Below are 9,872 nucleotides of genomic sequence, written 5' to 3' on the forward strand. Positions count from 1 at the left end.
AACACATATTGTATGCATGGATAAAGAAGAGGAGGAGATCAGCAATCATTAGCACAAAACCTATGCAGCCTTGGAGAGGAAAGGAGGACAGGTGCCAATGGGGCAGCTATTGAAGAGAGCGAACTGCAGCGTTTCTCCAAGCACAGACAGGCTGACTCAAGCAATAATGCAAGGCGGCATATTGCTCATTTAACGCGTATTTTATGCATTTGATAAAGAAGAGGAGGAGATCATCACTGATCAATGCAAAACCTGTGTAGCCTTGGAGAGGAAAGGAGAACGAGTGCCAATGGGGGGAAGCTATTGAAGAGGGCGAACTGTAGCGTTTCTCCTTGTAGAGGCAGGCTCAAGCAATAACGCAAGGAGGCAAGTGTAAAAATTTAGAAAACTCATTATTACCAGCAATTAAGTGCTAAAATTTTCGTCACTGCAGATAAAATGAGTTTTAAAACATATTGTAAAAAGAGCCTGCAATGATCAGCGATACCTGTGCAGCTAGCTTGTAGAGAGGACGGGTGCCAATGGGGCAGCTAGTGAAGAGGGCGAACTGCAGCATTTCTCCACAAGCGGAGGCAGGCGGGGCTCGTGGTCCTTGGACATGTCCACCACCTTGCCATGCCGGCACAACACAACCCAGAAGTCCTCAGCATTGCCCACAACCAAACTTCGCCCCAACACCAGAGCCATGATGGCTGTGGTCTCGGAGGAAAGGTTGTTATACTCTCTCTCTCTCTCTCTCTCTCTCTCTCTCTCTCTCACACACACACATATGTACACACCGCACATACACTAATCTAAATCTACACTCTCTCCTCCCACTCTCTCTCTCTCTCTCTCTCACACACACACATGTACACACCGCACATACACTAATCTAAATGTACACTCTCTCCTCCCACACAGACTATCTCCTACATAGAAATTATCTGTCGCCTCTCCCCCTCTCTCTCTCTCTCTCTCTCTCTTTCTCTTTCTCTCTCTCACACACACACACATGTACACACCGCACATACACTAATGAAAACACACACTATCTCCTCCCACACAAACTATCTCTTACATAGAAATTCTCAGCCTCTCTCTCTCTCTCTCTCTCTCTCATGCACACACACACTCTCTCTCTCTCTCTCTTCACGCACACTCTCTCACATAGAAACTCTCTCTCTCTCTCTCTCTCTCTCTCTCTCTCACACACACACACACTCTCTCTCTCTCTCTCTCTCTCTCTCTCTCTCTCTCTCACACACACACACACACACACACTTAAATAGATTTACACACATATATATAATTTTAATTAATTAAATTTTAGATTAAATTTTAATGGTAGGGATGAGAGGTGAGGTGTGCTCACTCTCAAATAAATGCATCTTTCATGTAATCTCTCTCTCTCTCTCTCTCACACACACACACACACTCAATTCATACATCCACCTATAATCGAAATAAACCATACAATTATCTTGTCGACTCAACTCATACATCCACCTATAATCGTAATAGACCATAAAGTTATCTATACTCCACAAATGACATTGTGGAAGTAGCAAACCATTCAACAGCTAGTGCAACCTTTTTTATTTTGTGCTCTTACAAAATGACTACCAAAACGACTCACATCTATGGTCCTCACAAATGACTACCATCAAAGACTTTACTTTAACATTTGTACACTTGGACATTATCTCTTGTAAATGGTGTGCACCAAGGATGATCCTTCTTAGCCCCATGATGCCATCCATCAAACAGCTATTTTTTATCCCTTGTGATTAGGTTAGGGTGGGTGACTGACTACAACCATAAACATATGACTCAATGTCCATTTTGTTAATTATCTCATGTAAATAGTTGATGTTATGAGATTTTTATCGTTAGACAACTCTTTTTAATAAGTCTTTTTACATGCATAACCATATAGGAAAAGACATAAATCAAAAAGTCATATGGCCAATACTTATAGGTGAAAATGTATAAAACATATAGGTGTAGACATAAATAAAAATTCATTTAGCCAATCATTATATTAGGGTTTTCATACCTAATGTCCATGGTTAAGATATAAAACCCTAATGGCCTAATGCTTGCCTATAAATTTGAACACTCAAAAACCCTAATGGCTACTACTGCCTATATGCACATGCACATGCACACTATTTATATATACATGTTTTTTCTTTACACACACACACACACAAACATATATATGTATATATATATACATACATATGTATGTATGTATATATAAATGTAAATAAACACACACACACATATACATATATGTTTTCTATTTAATTTATATTTTATTAAAAGATACTTTTTATTCTCTTTCTCTCTCTTTTCACCCTCCCTCATTACATCTCTCTCTCTCTCTCTCTCTCCAAGTTTGCCCCATCTCACTCTCTCTCTCAAGCACATTCTACACAAAGATGCAGATGTACACACATGCATGCATATACTCTCTCTCTCTCTCTCTCTCTCTCTCTCTCTCTCTCACACACACACACCACACATACATGTACACACCGCACATACACTAATCTAAATGCACACTCTCTCCTCCCACACAAACTATCTCCTACGTAGAAATTATCTGTCGCCTCTCTCGCCTCTCTCTCTCTCTCTCTCTCTCTCTCTCTCGCTCACACACACACACACACACACACACATGCACACACCGCACATACACTAATGAAAACACACACTATCTCCTCTCACACAAACTATCTCCTACATAGAAATTCTCAGCCTCTCTCTCTCTCTCTCTCTCTCTCTCATGCACACACACACACTCTCTCTCTCTCTTCACGCACACTCTTTCACATAGAAACTCTCTCTCTCTCTCTCTCTCTCTCTCTCTCTCTCACACACACACACACACACACACACTTAAATAGATTTACATACATATAAATAATTTTAATTAATTAAATTTTAGATTAAATTTCAATGGTAGGGATGAGTGGTGAGGTGTGCTCACTCTCAAATAAATGCATCTTTCATGTAATCTCCCTCTCTCTCTCTCTCTCTCTCTCTCTCTCTCTCTCTCTCTCACACACACACACACACACACACACACACATGTACACTATTTATATATACATGCTTACATACCTATAGATACACATACATACATAATATATATAAGTGTGTGTATCTATAGGCATGTAAGCATGTATACAAAGATTTCATTGAAAGATGTGTGTGTATCTATAGGTATGTAAGCATGTATACAAAGATTTCATTGAAAGATGTGAGATGAGATCTTCTTAGATTCAAATTCAAAATTGCATTAGAAGATGTGAGATTTGGCTCCTCCTCATGCTTGAAGGAGGAGTGGGTATTTTGAGATAGCCCCACCTCCTTTGCCCACGTGGAGGGAGGTGGGGTTGTGGTTAATCCTATATAGATAATAATACACACACACACACACACACACACACACACATGCACACACTCCCTCTCTCTTCTTACACTCTCCCACACATAGAAGCGCTCTCTCTCTCTCTCTCTCTCTCTCTCTCTCTCTTTCAATCTCTCTCTCTCTCTCTCTCTCTCTCTCTCTCACGCACACATACACATATGTAAATATATAGTATATACAATATTATGTTTTAGATACATAAACCTATACATAGACACATATACTTATACATATATACATGTATTTAAAAATATAAATACAAACATCACATAATTTAATTAATTTTGATTAAATTTTAATGTGCGGAGATGGGTGATAAGTTATGGTTACTTTTAAATATATAGATAGATATATCATACACACATCTAAACACACATACACACACACACACAAACATATATATGTATATATATATACATACATATGTATGTATGTATATATATATAAATGTAAATAAAAACACCCACACACACACATGTATACACACATACACATATACGTTTTCTATTTAATTTATATTTTATTAAAAGATACTTTTTATTCTCTTTCTCTCTCTTTTCACCCTCTCTCATTACATCTCTCTCTCTCACTCACTCTCTCTCTCTCCAGGTCTGTCCCATCTCACCAAGCACATATTTTACATAGATGCAGATGTACACACATGCATGCATATACTCTCTCTCTCTCTCTCTCTCTCTCTCTCTCTCTCACACACACACACACACACACACACATACACACTTTCTCTCTCTCTCTCTCTCTCTCTCTCTCTCTCTCTCTCTCTCTCACACACACACACACACACACACATGTACACACCACACATACACTAATCTAAACGCACACTCTCTCCTCCCACACAAACTATCTCCTACATAGAAATTATATGTCGCCTCTCTCTCTCTCTCTCTCTCTCTCAGACACACACACACACACACACACACATGTACCCACCGCACATACACTAATGAAAACACACACTATCTCCTCCCACACAAACTATCTCCTACATAGAAATTCTCAGCCTCTCTCTCTCTCTCTCTCTCTCTCTCTCTCACACACACACACACACACACACTCTCTCTCTCTCTCTTCACGCACACACTCTCTCTCTCTCTCTCTCTTCACGCACACTCTCACATAGAAACTCTCTCTCTCTTTCTCTCTCTCTCTCTCTCTCTCTCTCTCTCTCTCTCTCTCACACACACACACTTATAATTTTAATTAATTAAATTTTAGATTAAATCTTAATGGTAGGGATGAGTAGTGAGGTGTGTTCACTCTCAAATAAATGCATCTTTCATGTAATCTCTCTCTCTAACACACACTATCTCCTCCCACACAAACTATCTCCTACATAGAAATTCTCAGCCTCTCTCTCTCTTTCTCTCTCTCATGCACACATACTTACACACACTCTCTCTCTCTTCACGCACACTCTCTCACATAGAAACTCTCTCTCTCTCTCTCTCTCTCTCTCTCTCTCTCTCTCTCTCTCTCACACACACACACACACACACACACTTAAATAGATTTACACATATATATAATTTTAATTAATTAAATTTTAGATTAAATTTTAATGGTAGGGATGAGTGGTGAGGTGTGCTCACTCTCAAATAAATGCATCTTTTATGTAATCTCTCTCTCTCTCTCTCTCTTCTCTCTCTCTCACACACACACACACACACACGTACACGTACACTATTTATATATACATGCTTACATACCTATAGATACACATACATACACTATTTATATATACATGCTTACATACCTATAGATACACATACATACATAATATATAATGTATGCTTACATACCTATAGATACACATACATACATAATATATATAAGTGTGTGTATCTATAGGTATGTAAGCATGTATACAAAGATTTCATTGAAAGATGTGAGATGAGATCTTCTTAGATTCAAATTCAAAATTGCATTGGAAGATGTGAGATTTGGCTCCTCCTCCTCACTCTTGAAGGAGGAGTGGGTATTTTGAAATAGCCCCACCTCCTTTGCCCACGTGGAAGGAGGTGGGGTTGTATTTAATCCTGTATAGATATAGAAGGATGCACATTTTTTAAAAATGATTTCCTGTCCATCTTTTTTTTCAAATGTCACCTCAAACAATAACGGCAGACATGTATTTGCCCTTTCATATAAACATTTTATACTTTCTCCTCTTTTGTTTGCTCTCATTACATGTTAGATGATTTCTTGTACAAAAGGATTGACATGTGTCTATCCTTTAGAAAAGAAGAAGAAGCTTTATACATAATTTTATTGAAAATAAATCATTTTTTATATAAAATAATGTCCCTGGTTGTACAAACCTCACAGCTCACTAGCCACCACAGCCTAAGGGTAATCAAATACATAATTTGCAAGAAACAAACTTTCCACCTTAATGATCAGAGCAACCTATGGATATTTTCTTTTTACACAAATTCATTTAATAGAATGCTCATGACAAAGTTTTTTTATTCTTGCCCATGTCTACTTTGTTTCTATTGAGAAGTTTTCCCTTCATGAGGGGATTATGATTTTGCAAAAAGCAAGAAATCCCAACACCCATGGCCATCAAGGAAAGCTAAGAAGTAGTCTAAGGAAGGTAGACCCCATGCTAAACCAATCCCTCAATGGTTTGTTATAGCTCAATTATACAAGCCTAAGGATATTATGAGGGTAACACTCTCATTTGTTCTTCCAAAGAAAGCCTCAAGCCCTCATGTTTGCCAGCCCCCTAAGGAGATCCCTCCAATGCTGTAAAGACCAAAGACCATGCTACCTCATGCTCAACAAATTCAACGCTATATGGGGTACCCAAAAATCGACTTAAAGCTTAAGATTCCATGAGGGCAACACCTAACTTTGGCTTTTGAGGCCCCCATCACAACCACAACCTTAATACCAATGAGCCACCGAGAAGTCAAAGAGAAACCCAAGAAAAGCAAGCAACCTTGCTTGCAAAGAACCCTTATCACTCACGCCAACAATGGTTTCCCAAGAATCTGTAGCTCAAGGCTTCTATGATGGAAACTCAATCATTTGGGTTCCTAAATAAGAACCCTACAGTAATAGATGGGGCACTCCATACTTCTGGATCTGCACGGTGGCTTTACCTCAATGTCAACCATTTAATCCATACAATGTAAGTATATTTATATGTATCAATTCAGTATTACCGACAATGGAAATATAGATTGCACATGCCACATCTTTGCATACATTGTCCTTCCAAATGTTTCTTATATTGATACAAAGATAGCTATGAATGTAGTCTTTAGCATTTGTAGGCTACCTTATGGACATACATTACATTTACATTCTTCTATATGCCATTTGCAGTACCTCTTTGTAGACAACATTTGTTGTGCACACTTCATTCGTACCTTTATTGCTGCTTTCATGGTCCACGGTATCTTTTACATACACTCTCACTGCATCTGCTGATGATCTAACACGTGACATAGTAACATACAACTGTCCATGCGTGAATACTTGTGTGGCCAAATAAAATCCCAACACACTCAATGTTTGACCTTGGGACTTATTTATTGACAAAGCTAGCCTCACAAGAAATTGTCTCCTCATGTCAAAAGGCAACTAAAGAATTGATGGAATGAATGTTATCCTCAGAATGAAGACCCTGTCTCCAATGTTTGTACCTGTAATAATTTCTGTTTCTATCACCTTTGAGAGTGAAATTACTTACATATCAATCTGGTACCGTTACAAAGTCCCCGTCGAGGATCCAAATTACGGAGGAGCATGATAGGAGCATTTATCTTTAAAAGCAAGTGGTGAGGAGGGTAACCACCACACCCAGACTCAAACTATTCAAGTACTCAACTACATACAACATTCTGTCACTCTTAGAAGAAACGACCGAATCTGCACTGAGGTATTCTCTTTCAAGACCAGGTAATGCAGCCAAGGCTAGTTCATTAATCTCATCCATCTCTTGATTTCCTGGTGCAAGAATAGCAATGTCTATGAAGAAGCACGCATAATCCTCCACTCTTTGAAGATCTCTGTACACCCATTCTGCCAAACTCAGCAAGGAGTTTCCATGGATCAACATTCATGGTGGAATTTCCACTCTACCTTCATTGTTTGGATGGTCTATAGAGCCATCCCCAATTTGTAAAGTCCAATTGACAAATTCTATTTCTGTAGAATCATAACCACTCTAAATGACCCGCACATTCTGGGTGAGCTTTAAAACATTCACATGTCTCCAAATATATGACCGACACAGCATTGCATCAACAATATCCTCACGTGATCCCTTTGCAACAATAGGTAAGATTTGCCTAAGTCATAACTAAAGAGCATAATTTTACCATCAAACACTATATCACTTTGCATGATATCTTTTAATGTCATGTCCAATGCTTCATATGCATACCTATGCATCATTGGAGCCTCATCCCAAATGATCAATCTTGCAAGCTTCAACATCTCAACCAATGAGCTATTAGCTTTAATATTACATGCGCTAGAAGCATTCAAAACCAATGGGATTTTGAAACGCGAGTGTGCAGTGTGTCCATTTGAAAGTAACAATGCAGCTATTCCTAAAGATGCACATGCCAAAGTAGCTTGATTATCTCCACGCAATCGAGATAGCAAGGCATTATATAGATATTTTTTGCCTGATCTGCCTGGTTCATCGAGGAAAAAAACACCGCCGTTGTTTAAATTAACATCCTCAAGGATGGTATGAAATGCTCTAGATTGACAACTATTAAGACTCCTTTCCATGGAAAGAGCCAAATTAACCTATTGAACAATATCAAACATTATCTCTTCCATTAACAACTCATTATTGATAGTAGCTATAGTTGATCTATCAGGAAGAGGCAACCCTTCAAAATCATGTAAACGTTTTCCATATTGTTGTAAGAGGTCTTGCAAGTGTAATAGAGCTTTATTCTTAGCTATAGATTGACAAACACCAACATCAACACACCTTCTCTGCAAGGCATGGAAAAAATCATCTGAAAGTTTAGCACAAAATATAAGCTCACAAAAAACCAAAATGACGGACAAAAAGTTGGCACAGCTGGAATCTCTTTTTTTGAAATGGAGCTTCTTGAAGACATATATACCACTCATCATCACTTTCTAGCATTCCTCTTGCTTCACATGCAGCCTTAAAATAGGGATACAACTGCCCATTCACTTTTCGTACTTCCTTAAAAGATTTGTAGCCTTTACACACTATGAGTAGCATGCATAGATAGTATTACTCACCTACACTCGGGCTAACATTATACATACGTCCAATCACATTTTTGTTTTTTTCTTTTAGTCCATGACTGAAGAGTTGAATTCCACACCCACTTGCAAGGGAAACCAACATATAGCAAGCTATTTGCTTCTGCATCCAATTGATTAGCTCCAAACCATGCAGTGAGAGTAGTTCTTCGGTTCCTATCACAACCAATTACATCACGCAAATCATCATGGTCATTAAATATAACACGATTTTGCAAGGGAAGATAAACATGCAATCTTTGTATATCTAGCTTTTCATCATGCAGATCATACTGATATATGCGCCAACTTGTCTCTGATATACAAACACATATTGTGCATCCAGATATTGACTAACCTCATCAATAACCCCATGTGTATCTTGCAACTCTATAGTAGCTCTATCATGTCCCTTATATACATACTTGTACAAATATTTCATTGCTGTAATGGTGGAGCATACTTCTATGTTAATATGGGCTTTGTATCTCATAGAGAGAAAAGGGTTATATGGAACAACCCATTGATAATCCACCCTATGATCCCTTACTTGGATGAAACTACCATCATCTCGCCGCATGTAAGTTGGATACCCATTGTCATCAACAATAGTAGTCTCAGTGAGGATAACAATGTTTTGCAACTCCCATTAACCATGTAAGGAGAGTATGTATTTGATTCCGCGCATGGTCCATGCACATTACACTGACTAATTATCTTGTGCAACTCGGGAAACATTGCCTTATTTGGAAGTTCAGCACATACCAACTTATCATAGTGAGTAATCTCAGTAGGTTTACATGTACCCTCCAATATCATAGTGAGTAATCTCAGTAGGTTTACATGTACCCTCCAATATCACTAATATATGTGCATGTGGCAAGCCTTTTTTTTGGAATTCAATAAGAGAAAAAAATCCCACTACCCTTCCAAATAATTCTTTTTTCACCAAAAAATGCAAAATATCCTTATGCTTCTCATAGAAGACCTATGCCATCAAGTCAAATCGATCTTGGGTAGCCTGACCCGGCAATAAAACATTGCATATTTCATCCCACTTTGAAGGTAATAAATAGGTCAGGTTTACCCATCTTCTTAACAATTGCCATTAAATCCTGATACAATTGATGCATATATTGAGGCCCTCCACCAGTATATGTAGATGGTAGAACTATCTAGT

The sequence above is a fragment of the Cibotium barometz genome, chromosome 19 (assembly GCF_041138505.1).
Source record: "Cibotium barometz isolate CiBa-2024 chromosome 19, ASM4113850v1, whole genome shotgun sequence".
NCBI lineage: Eukaryota > Viridiplantae > Streptophyta > Polypodiopsida > Cyatheales > Cibotiaceae > Cibotium > Cibotium barometz.